The 12,597-nt window shown below is 50.0% G+C and overlaps 1 long non-coding RNA gene across 1 annotated transcript in view; it reads right to left on the reverse strand.

Moving 5' to 3' along the window:
• Nucleotides 1-1,585: 1,585 nt before the first annotated feature.
• Nucleotides 1,586-12,597, reverse strand: part of LOC129051897 (uncharacterized) — a 38,642-nt gene continuing 27,630 nt past the window's right edge. The window contains exon 3 of the long non-coding RNA XR_008516430.1: nucleotides 1,586-1,951. This is a non-coding gene — a long non-coding RNA (uncharacterized LOC129051897). The remainder of the gene's footprint in view (nucleotides 1,952-12,597) is intronic.

Here is a 12,597-nt window from a genome sequence, read left to right on the forward strand (position 1 = left end):
ATGACGAAGACAGACCCCATCTATTTTTTTTTAAATGGTTAAAATGGTCAATTTTCTGTTAAGTGTATACATATATGTGTGTGTGTGTGTGTATGTGTGTGTCTGTGTATATGTGTGTGTGTATGTGTGTGTCTGTGTATATATGTGTGTGTGTGTATATATGTGTATGTATATATATATGTGTATGTATATATATATATGTGTATGTATATATATATATATATATATACTTTTTTTTTTTGAGTCGGCGTCTCTGTCACCCAGGCTGGAGTGCAGTGGCGCGATCTCAGCTCACTGCAACCTCTGCCTCCCGGCTTCAAGCAATACTCCTGCCTCAGCCTCCCGAGTAGCTGGGATTACAGACACCTGCCACCACACCCAGCTAATTTTTGTATTTTTAGTAGAAACAGAGTTTCATCATGTTGTCCAGGCTGGTCTTGAACTCCTGGCCTCAAATGATCTGCTCGTCTCAGCCTCCCAAAGTGCTGGAATTGCAGGTGTGAGGCACTGTGCCCGGCCTGTTATGTATATTTTATCACAGTTTTAAAAGATAAATAAAACATTCCGAGCTTGAAAGCCAAAACACAGGTGGTGGGCTAGATGGGACCTTGGGGTCATCATCTGCTAATCACAGAGCAATCCAAACAGGTTGGCACTTGGACCAAAAGTGTGTGAGACCCAGACCGAAGGCCAGGTGGAACCCAGACTCACAGGGGATTTGCTCATAAGGCAAATCTGGGTGAGGACGCACCTGCTCCAGGAAGGGAGGCGAGGTTGCTCTAGCGACGATGAGCCTGGGGTCTAGGTGGCAGCAGCAGGCCAAGTGCCAGGCGCCCCAGGGATGGGGAAGGATTGATTGAATAAATGATTAAAGGAACGAGTGAGTGGATGCACAGGTGGATGGGGAGGGGTTGTGCTGTAACCACCATGAAACAAACTCCACACTTTGATGAACCACGTGGAGAGGGAGTGGACAGAAAGAAGAAACTGGAAGTTGGGCCGGGTGCGGTGGCTCATGCCTGTAATCCCAGCACTTTGGGAGGCCGAGGCAGGCGGATCACCTGAGGTCAGGAGTTCGAGATCAGCCTGGCCAACATGGTGAAACCCTGTCTGTACTAAGAATAGGAAAATTAGTCGGCCGTGGTGGCACGTGGTGCAGGGCTGAGGCAGAAGGATCGCTTGAACCCCAGAGGTCGAGGCTGCAGTGAGCCGAGATCGTGCCATCGCACTGCAGCCTAGGCAAGAAGAGTGAAACTCTGTCTCAAAAAAAAAAAAAAAAAAAGAAAAAGAAAAGAAAAAAGAAATTAAAAAAAGAAAAAAAAGAAAATATTACCTAGAGTAAAAGAAACCAGACAGAAAAGGCCACATATTGTACAATCCTGTCTATGTGAGATGCCCACAGAGGCAAATCCATAGGGCCAGAAAACAGATTGGTGTTTGCCAGGGACTGGGGGTGGAGAAATGGGAAGTGACTGCTAATGGGGACAGGGTCTCCCTTTAAGGTGATGAAAATATTATGGAACTAGGTAGAGGTGGCGGTTGCACAACACTGCATGTATAAAATGCCACTACTTTTAAAGTGGTTAATTTCAGGTGAATTGCACTTTAATAAAAATAAACAGAAGTATTTAAAAATCCACCAATGCAAACATTTCTCTGTTCCTCTGTGGTGGGGGAAGGGACACGCACTTTTTTTTTCCGACCTTAGGAAGGAACAAGGGAGCTGGGGTCCCCTCCCAGCCTGGGAGCCCTGGGCACAGTCCCGGCTCATTTGTCACCGCTATCGGAGCCGTCCTCGGGCTGGTGGGAGTTCAGGGCTCTGAAAGGTTTTCTGTCAAGGCTTGAAAGGGGGCCAGGTTTTTTTCCCCCCGGAGCCGCGCAGTCTCGGGGCTGTTGTTCTCAGCAATCGCAGGGCCTCGTGTTAGCAGGAAGCACAGCCAAGTAGGGTTTCCTGCGTGTTGGAGAGAGGAAGCTCCGTAATGTTCTGGGAGGCGATGGTTAAAAATAACTCCAGTATATAAAGACAGCGGAGGGTCCCCTTGCTCGCTCACTCGGGCGCCGGCCGGCTGGACGCAGGGCCGAGCAGGTGGTTTGGGGCCTCGGGAAGGCCAAACCCCCGCCTCTGGGCCCCTGGCTGGGGAAGACACCAGCCAAGTTCAGAGCCCTAAGTCGGCCTCACTTCCAGAACTCAGCGTCAGGGACACCGTGGGCGTTTCTGTTTCAAAACGCTTTTCTCCAGCAAAGAACGTAACCTCAAGCTGCTGTCAGGGTAGAGGAATCCCTGCCCCCCGCCCCCACCCAGATAGGTTGGGCCGTGATTTTGGCTGTGCCTGGCAGTGACGATGTAGCGCACCCAGGCTGGGGGGCGCTGGCAGCCAGGGTTCAAATCCCAGCTCTGCCACCTAACGCTGGGACTCAGTTTCTCCATCTGTAGAATGGAACTAACAATAGCTTCTATGCTTTTGTAAGCACTAAACACAGAAGTTAAGCTTTGGGAGTTAGGAGGGTGTGACCTGGTAGATGGATGTCTGCCCTTTCATAAGCAGATTTTGTTTTGTTTTGTTTTGTTTTGAGACGGGTCTCACTCTGTCACCCAGGCTGGAGTGCAGTGGCAAGATCACGGCTCTCTGCAGCCTCAACCTCCCAGCTCAAGCGATCCTCCCTCCTCAGCCTCCCAAGTGTCTGGGACCACAGATGCACGCCACCACGCCTGGCTAGTTTTCTTTTGAATTTCAGTTAAGACAAGGTATCACTATATTGCCCTGGCTGGTCTCGAACTCCTGGGCTCAAGAGATCCCCCCATCTCCGCCTCCCAAACTCCTGGGATTACAGGCATGAGCCACTGCGCCTGGCCACAAGCAGATTTTTAGAGTTGTCATTGCCGTCGGAACAGCTGCCCAGACAGCAAGAAGAGCAAAAGCCTGTCTGGGGTCAATGCCAGGGTTTGAGGCTTTCAAGCCTGGGTGACCCCACAACAGATTCAACACATACAAAAAGGATCACAAGGACACGTTAGAAACATCTCGATGCCAAAATATCCAGTGACAGGGATGAAATGGACACATTCCTTGAAAGACACAAATTACCAAAGCTTACTTAAGAAGAAATAGATCAGCCGGGCGCGATGGCTCACGCCTGTAATCCCAGCACTTTGGAAGGCCAAGGCAGGCGGATCACCTGAGGTCAGGAGTTTGCGACCAGGCTGGCCAACGTGGTGAAACCCCGTCTTTACTAAAAAACAAAAATTAGCTGGGCATGGTGGCGGCCACTGTAATCCCAGCTACTCAGGAGGCTGAGGCAGGACAATTGCTTGAACCCCGGAGGTGGAGGTTGCAGTGAGCTGAGATCGCGCCATTGTACTCCAGCCTGGACAACAGAGTGAGACTCTGTCTCAAAAAAACAGAAAAGAAAGAAGAAGAAAGAGAAGGGGAAGGGGAAGAAGAGGAGGAATAAGGGGAAGAAGAGGAAGAAGAAGAAAGTAGAAAGAAGAAGAAGAAGAGGAAGAAGAAAAAAGAAGAAGAAAGTAGAAAGAAGAAGAAGAGGAGGAGGAGGAGGAGGAGGAAGAAGGAGGAGAAGGAGGAGGAGGAGAAATAGATCACCCGAATATCCCTGTATCTATGGAATAAATCAACATCGTTGTAAAAAGAACTTCCTACAGGCCAGGCATTGTGGTGGGTGCCTGTAATCCCAGCACTTTGAGAGCCCAAGGCAGGAGGATCGCATGAGGCCAGGAGTTCAAGACTAGCCTGGGCAACATAGCAAGATCCCGTCTCTACAAAAAATATAAAAATTAGCTGGGCTTGGTGGCTTGTGCCTATAATCTCAGCACTTTGGGAGACTGAGGTGGGAGACTCACTTGAGCTCGGGAGTTTGAGACCAGCCTGGGCAACACAGTGAGACCCCGTCTCTACAAAAACATTTAAAAATTAGCCAGGCATGGTGGGGTGGTCCCAACTACTTGGGAGGCTGAGGTGGGAGGATTACTTGAGCCCAGGAGGTCAAGGCTGCAGTGAGCTATGATTGTGCCACTGCACTCCAGCCTGGGTGACAGAGTGAAACCCTGTCTCTAAACAAACAAAAGCCTTTCTACAAAGAAAACTCCAGGTCTGGATGGTGTCCCTGGTAAATTTCCCCTAAACATCTAAGGAAGAGAGAGCATCACTTTGATAGGTTGGTGCAAACATAATTGCGGTTTTTGCCATGACTTTTAAGCAATTACATTTGCACCAACCTTACACAAGGGCTTTCACCAAACTGAACAGGAAAGAAAGCTTCCCGACTGGCATTATATCAGGGGCTGCTCCGGGCATGCTGGGGACTGTCCTAGGTGCCGATGGCTGGCTTGCTGCTGTTCACAGGGGCGCTGGGGCTCCCTGCCCCCCAAAACAAGATCCTGTTCCCTTCCAGGGAGGCGTGTTCTTCTGTCGTTAGGGCAGAGCCCCGGTGGGGCTCGGGGAAATGAAAGACATGTTTGCTCTCCAGAAATCTGAGCCCGCAGTGCCAGCTCCCCTGAAGGGCGCCTTTGTACGCTGCTTGTTGCCACAATTAGCGCCGTCCCTGACTGCGGCCTGCAGATCGAGGCCGACTTGGCTCTGAAGCCCCTTTCGGGAGTCACCAGCGTCCTCCATGGGCTCTGACGTGGGCTATTTTTAACTGGCCAAAGGGGAGTTGTTATGGGCCAGCAGCAGCGGGGGACTTGAGGGGAGAGAGGATGGGGGTGTTGGAGAGGCCAAGTGCTGTGGCCGGTGGCTGGGGTCTCTGTGGGGAGCAGTGTCTGCAGCCCTGGGCCATGGGGTGTGGAGGCAGGGACCTCGGGCCTCAGTTTCCTCATCTGTCCAATGGTGGCTTTCACTTCATAGGGGGCTTTTGTTCCAAAGTCGCAGGAGGTGGAATTCCATCAACCAGTCCCAGGGTCCTGCCCTGCCTGCCTCTCTCCATCCTGTTCTCTGTCCCTCCCTCTCTCTGTGTGTCTCTCTGTGTGTGGGGGTCTCTCACTCTCTGGGTCTCTCGCTCTCTGAGTCTCTCTCTCTCTCTCTCTCTCTGGGTCTGTGACTCTTTTCTGTCTCTCTGTCTCTCTCTGTGTGTGTTTCTCTCTCTGTCTCTGACTTTCTTTTTCTCTGTCTCTCTGTGTGTCTCTGTATCTGTCTTTCTCGCGTGAGCCTCTCCGGTGTGAGTCTCTCCCCCTTCTCTCTCTGTGTCTGACTCTCTTCACTCCTCTCTCTGTCTCTCCCCCTCTTTCTCTATCTCTTGCTCTTTCTCTCTGTGTCTCTGTTTCTCTCTCTATATCTCTCTCCCTCTGTCTCTTTTCCTGTCTCCGTCTCTCCCCCTCTGTCTCTCTTTATCTTCTCTGTCTCTGACTCTCTCTGACCCTCCACATCTCTCCCAGGGTATACAGTGTGTTTCTGCAGCTGTGTCTGGGCAGGGGGAGCACCCCATACCCCAAGAACAAGAAGGGTGGCCCTGCGGCCTCCATTCCTTTCATGGGGAAAAGACTGCAGACTGAGTGGCTCCCCGTCCCCCAGTCGACCCTCCAACTCCAAGGCACTCTGTGTGTTCAGAGCCGCCCCCCCAGTCTCCACGTCCCAGCAGGGAGACCCCGACTTCTGGTCTCATTCAAAGCTTTCAGAAGAAGGCTGTGCGCTCTTTGCAATTAGATTTTCTTAATTAAATAAGCAGATGTCCAGACCTCTCTGGGAAGGGACTTGGAGCTCCTGCCAAGCCGTCCTGGGTGACCATGAATTCCCAGGGGGTTGGTCTCAATAAGCAGCAGCCCACGGCCAAGAGCACACCTGCTGATGCTCTGGGGACATCCCTGTGCTGAGGGCAGGCACTGCCCCTACCCCACCTTACAGAGGAACGCAGGCTTAGAGAGGGGCAGTCTTGCAACCAGGCCAACAGGGGAGGCTGCCTGAACCTGGCTTTTTTTTTCTTTGGAGACGGAGCCTCACTCTGTCACCCAGGCTGGAGTCCAGTGGTGCAATCTCGGCTCACTGCAACCTCTGCCTTCCAGGTTCACGCGATTCTCCTGCCTCAGCCTCCCGAGGAGCTGGGACTACAGGCACATGCCACCATGCCCAGCTAATTTTTATATTTTTAGTAGAGACGAGATTTCACCATGTTGGCCAGGCTAGTCTCAAACTCCTGACCTCAAGTGAGCCACCTGCCTTGGCCTCCCAAAGTGCTGGGATTACAGGTGTGAGCCACCACGCCCAACCTTTTTAAAATTGTGGTAAAATACATGTAACATAAAATTTAACCATCGTAAAGTGTGCAATTTGGTGGCATTTAGCACGTTCACAAGGTTGTGCAACCACCACTAGTATCTACTTCAGAGCATTCCATTAGTCCAAAAAGAAACCCTGTCCCAGCGGGGCATGGTGGCTCATGCCTGTAATCCTAGCACTTTGAGAGGCCGAGGCGGGTGGATCACGAGGTCAGGAGTTTGAGATCAGCCTGACCAACATGGTGAAACCCTGTCTCTACTAAAAATACAAAAAAAATTAGCCGGGTGTGGTGACGGGTGCCTGTAATCCCAGCTACTCAGGAAGCTGAGGCAGGAGAATCTCTTGAACTCAGGAGGCGGAGGTTGCAGTGAGCTGAGATTGCGCCACTGCATTCCAGCCTGGGCAACAGAGCAAGACTCTGTCTCAAAAAAAAGAAAAAAGAAAAAAAAACCCTGTCCCCATCAGCAGTCACTCCCCATTTCCCTTCCCCCATCCCGGGCAGCCACTAATCTGCTTCCTGTCTCTACAGATTTGCCTGTTCTGGGCATTTCATATCAATGAAATCATACACCATGTGGCCTTTTGTGTCTGGCTTCTCTCACTCATATTTTTGGAGTTCATCCACGTTGTAGCGTGGAGCAGTGCTTCATTCCTTTTCACAGCTGCATAATATTCCACTGCATGGATGGACCACGTTTTGTGTATCTGTTCATCTGTTGACAGACACCTAAGTTGTTTCCACCTTTTGGCTGTTGTGAACAGTGCTGCTGTGAACATGCATGCACACATCTTTGTGTGAACACCCACCTTCAATTCTTTTGGGGATATTCCCCAAGAATACACCAAAGAATACCAAAATCCTTTGAGTATGAGTATATACCACTTCAGGGTGGAGCTGCTATGGTATATGGTAATTTTTTTACTTTGTTATTTATTTTATTTTATTTTTTTGAGATGGAGTCTTACTCTGTTGCCCAGGCTGGAGTGCAGTAGTGCAATCTTGGCTCACTGCAACCTCTGCCTCCTGGGTTCAAGCAATTCTCCTGCCTCAGCCTCCCGAGTAGCTGGGACTACAGGTGCACACTATCACACCCGGCTAATTTTTTTGTATTTTTAGGAGAGATGGAATTTCATTGTGTCGTCCAGGCTGGTCTTGAACTCTTAACCTCAAGCAATCCAACCGCCTCAGCCTCCCAAAGTGCTGAGATCACAGGCACGAGCCACTGCGCCCAGCCGTGATATGTTATAAGGTAATTCTATGTTGCACTTTTTTCTTTTTTTTGAGACAGGGTCTTGCTCTGTCACCCATGCTGGAGCTCAGTGGTGCAATCATGGCTCACTGCAGCTTCAACCTCCTGGGTTCAAGCCATCTTCCCGCCTCAGACGCCCGAGTAGCTGGGACTACAAGTGCATGCCACCACTCCTGGCTAATTTTTGTATTCTGTTTCACTTTTTGAGGAACCCTCCTGATTTTGGCCCTGGCAGAATTAAGGCTGAATTATCTACACTCCCTCGGACACACCTGCTGTCCACAGCTCCCCCAGCTCCCTGATGGCGGCCCCCAGGAACAATCCTCAAACTGCACCAGGTCTTTCCTCACCTTCTTCATCTGTACATCAGCCGTGGTGACAATGTAAGGAGATGACATCAGAAAAGGCCCCAGCTGTGGCCTGGCAGCTCAAGTGAAAATCATTGTTCCCTTACCCCACCCCCAACCCAGGTAGGGTTGACGGATTAAACACAGGACGCCCTACTCAAACGCGAGCATCAGATAAACAATGAATTCCTTTTTTTTAGTATAAGTATACCCATTCCATGCACTATTCGAGATATACTTATACTAAAAAAAAAACTTGTTGTTTATCTGAAATTCCAATTTAATGGAGTGTCCTGCATTTTACTTGTGAAACCTGATAAGCAGCCTTTGTAACAGTTGGTTCTCACAGCCAGGCAGAAATTGAAGGGGATGCTAGGTTTTCTGTTTGTTTGTTTGTTTCTTTTGAGACAGAGTCTTGCTCTGTCACCCAGGCTGGAGTGCAGTGGTGCGATCTTGGCACACTGCAACTTCCGCCTCCTAGGTTCAAGCGATTCTCCTTCCTCAGCCTCCCGAGTAGCTGGAACTCCAGGCATGTGCCACCATGCCTGGCTAATTTTTTGTATTTTTAGTAGAGATGGGGTTTCACCATGTTAGCCAGGAAGGTCTTGGTCTCCTGACCTCGTGATCCGCCCACCTCGGCCTCCTAAAATGCTGGGATTACAGGTGTGAGCCACCGCGCCTGGCTGATGCTAGGTATTTCAGACCCCAAGTCACCCATCCACCCATCCAGCCTGTCACCCAGGCTGGAGTGCAATGGTGGTGATCTGGGCTCACTGCAGCCTCGACCTCCTGGGTTCAAGCAATCCTCCCACCTCAGCCTCCTAGGTAGCTGGAACCACAGGTGCATGCTCTCATGCCTAGCTAATTTTTGTATTTTTTTGTAGAGATGAGCTCTCGCTATGTTGCCCACCTGCTGGGACTCAATCCACCAAGTAGATGTCTCCAATTCTCCACCATTCCCCAAGACAAGTCTGGTGACAAAGAATTGGTTCAGAACCTGGGAAGTCTTTGAGGGTCCACTTTCATCAGATGACACATGATCTAAATTGGTCCCCACCCCCAGGCCGCCGGAAAGGCTAGTGAGCATGGGGTGAGCATAGAATCACCACTCTATGAAAACACGCCTCCCTCAGCCCTGCCTCCTGGGCCACCGAGGTCTGATTCACGCTTCCTCGTATTCAAACAGAGTCGGTGCAGCTGGAAGCAACCCTGCCAGGGGTAAGTCAGCCAGAGCAGGTAACATTTCTCCCCCTCAATTTTTCCCAGAACCCGGCTCCGGGCCCAACACAGGATGCCTGGGGGATGTCAGAGGATTCTAAGTGAGGAAACCCCTGCCATCCATCGCTGTTCTGTTCCCCCAGGGATGCTTTGTCCAGGGCCCACTGATCCATCACACATACAAGGCCCAGAGCCCTGGAATGCTTAAGAGCCCACAAAAAAATAGCCTTTTTTTTTTTTTTTTCTTTTTTTTGAGACAGAGTCTCACTCTGTCGCCCAGGCTGGAGGATAGCGCTGCGATCTTGGCTCACTGCAACCTCCACCTCCCGGGTTCAAGCGATTCTCCTACCTCAGCCTCCCAAGTAGCTGGGATTACAGACACATGCCACCACGCCCAGCTAATTTTTATATTTTTAGTAGAGATGGGTTTTCACCATGTTGGCCAGGCTGGTCTCGAACGTCTGAGCTCAGGTGATCTGCTCGCCTCGGCCTCCCAAAGTGCTGGATTACAGGCATAAGCCACCACGTCCGGCCACACTCTATGTTTTTGAATGTTAGGAGGGACAGAGGATCCCATATCCAGCATGTACCGGGAGAGACAACCCATTTCTCAGATGATAAAACTGAGGCTGAGAAAAGAGAACCAACTCGACCAAGCTCTAGGCTGTTGTTCTCTAAAAAACTTTTGTGGGGGAAGTGATTTTTTTTTTTTTTTTTTTTAAGAGACAGGGTCTCATTCTGTTGCCCAGGCTGGAGTACAGTGATGCAATTGTAGCTCACTGCAGCCTCGAACCTCTGGGCTCACGTGATCCTCCGCCTTCAGCCTCCTGAGTAGCTGGGATTACAGGTGCATCCCACCACACTTAGCTTTTTTTTTTTTTTTTTTTTTTCATTTTTGTAGAGATGGGATCCTGCTATGTTGCCCAGGCTGACCTTGAACTCCTGGTCTCAAGTAATCCTCTCATCTTGGCTTCCCAAAACACTGGGAGTACAGACATGAGCCCCCGTGCCCAGCTTGATTTTGTATCTTTTTGATGCTCTGGGCTCTGTGGGGTGTAAGCTGTAGATACTTTTCTTTGTAGATAAAGTGCCTGCAACTTACGTTTAGTTTCAGGGGATCCATGAACCCCTCTGAAGCTCACACAGGGGAGCAATCCTGAGTCCAGATCAAAGCCTGTGAAATCAGTTTAAATTGTGGCTCAGCCAAGGATCAACCGTGCCTCAGTTTCCCTCCTCCAACACATCACTATAGAGTGGTGGAAATATTACTGGCTCTCTGAGTCCCAAAAACTAAGGAGGATCCATGCAGGGCCTGGCATATAGTGGGTTTTCAATAAACAGTTTTCTTCTCCCCTGTCTCAGCCTGATGCTCCACAAACTCTCAAACACACACACACACACACACACACGTGTGAGCATGAGCCCGCAAAAACACAGCTGGCCATTTCATTGATCGATTGACTTTTGTTATTATTATTTTTAGTAGAGACAAATTCTCACTATGTTGCCCAGGCTGCTCTTGAACCCCTGGGCTCAAGCAATCCTCCTGCCTTGGCCTCCCAAAGTGCTGGGATTACAGGTGTGAGCCCCTGCGTCTGGCCAAGCTGGCCATTTTATTTATTTATTATATGTATTTATTTATTTATTTGTTGTTATTATTATTATTTGAGACAGAGTCTTGCTCTGTTGCCCAGGCGGGAGTGCAGTGGCGCAATCTTGGCTCACTGTAACCTCTGCCTCCCGGGTTCAAGCGATTCTCATGCCTCAGCCTCCCAAGTAGCTGGGATTACAGGCGCCCACCACCACGTCCGGCTAATTTTTGTATTTTTAGTAGAGACAGAGTTTCACCATGTTGGTCAAGCTGGTCTCAAACTCTTGAGCTCAAGCGATCCTCCTGCTTCGGCCTCCCAAAGTGCTGGGATGATGGGGATGAGTCATCCCACTGCGCCCAGCCAAGCTGGCCATTTTAGACTCAAGACCTTCACATTTATTCCTGAGGAAAGGAAAAAAAAAAAAAAAAGAAGAAGGAAAACTCCCTCTCACTACACATAGTTTCAAAAACTGCCCTTTCAGTGGAAAAGTTTTTTACATCTTAAGAAAAACCTGATTGTTTAAAGTCAGGTCTGCAGTAAACGGGCGGCTATTTTTAAGTGCTTGGGGACATATGTCTGCAACCCATGGAAAGAAGAGAAGCCGTTTGTCTTGGGAGCTTGTCCAGAATGACTGGAGTGACGTGGAGTGCGGGGTTGGAGGTGGGAGTGGGGGGTGGGGGGCACAAGCTGTCAGCCTGCCAGAAGCACAAAAATACTCCCAAAATATTCCAGAACATTCCTTCTCGAGTCGTCAGAAATCATACCATCCGGGCCGCGCCTCAAAGTTCCCACTCAGCAAGCAGTTGTTTTCCGTTTCATTTTCCCTCTTCTTTTTTTTTCCCCTCAAATTACATTTGTTTTTCCACAATCGAAGGCGCTCACACACATCTCACCCTGAAATTCAGACAAACTGTTCTGACCTAGAATTGTAAACAGCAACCTCTCCACCCCCTCCCGTGGCCGGGTGTTTGGGTGACACTGGAAAAATCTTCTAAAGGCAGGGAGAAAAAAAGGGAGTTTTCCAAAAATCGACACAGGGCTTACGTTACACAGAGTTTATGCAATCAGCCCCTGGAAACAACTAGACGGGCCTCCCCAGCTGCAGAGGCTCTGAGTAGCAATAAAGTCGTGAGAAGGGAAAGTCAGTCTTTGGCAAGAATCCCCGACTCCCCCATGAAAGTGATAAGGGCGATGTGGACCGCAGCTGGGAGGCCAACTGCGTATTTGAAATATGTTGGCAAGGCCAGGTTCTCGTAAAGCATCACAGAGGTCCTGTGGAATAGATTCCTCCAGCCTGAGACCCTGGCGCACCCTCGGGTCATTGGTGGTGCGCCAGGATTTTATTTATTTATTTGCTTGCTTGTGTGTTTATTTTTTTAGAGACAAGGTCTTGCTCCGTCACCCAGGCTGGAGTGCAGTGGTGCAGTCATAACTCACTGCAGCCTCAACCCCCCAGGCTCAAGGGATCCTCCCACCCTCGGCCTCCTAAGTAGGCACATGCCATCCAGCTCAGCTAAGTTTTGTTTTTTTATTTTTTAAGTTTTTGTAGAGATGGGGGGAGGGGTTTTGCTATGTTGCCCAGGCTGGGCTAGAACGCCTGGCCTTAAGTGATCCTCCCACCTCGGCCTTCCAAAGTGCTGAGATGACAGGTGTGAGCCACCACACCAAGCCTCAACAGGAATGTAGACACTTTCTAGCAGCATCTCCTCCACACTCCTAGGGCCCTTGGGGGCTCCATTTGGTCCCTAATGTCTTCTCCCATTTTGCAGAAAACAAAACCCAAAGTGCAGAGAGAGGAGGTGGAATGTGATTCAGGGATAAACCACACAGAGAAAGCCTAAAGTGAAATCTGTCTGCTGCCGTGGGATTTCCCTTAAAGATCCCTGTCCCTTGGCCGGGCGCAGTGGCTCATGCCTGTAATCCCAGCACTTTGGGAGGCCGAGGTGGGCGGATTACTTGAAGTCAA

This window comes from Pongo abelii, chromosome 20 (genome assembly GCF_028885655.2).
Source record: "Pongo abelii isolate AG06213 chromosome 20, NHGRI_mPonAbe1-v2.0_pri, whole genome shotgun sequence".
In the NCBI taxonomy this organism is placed as follows: Eukaryota; Metazoa; Chordata; class Mammalia; order Primates; family Hominidae; genus Pongo; species Pongo abelii.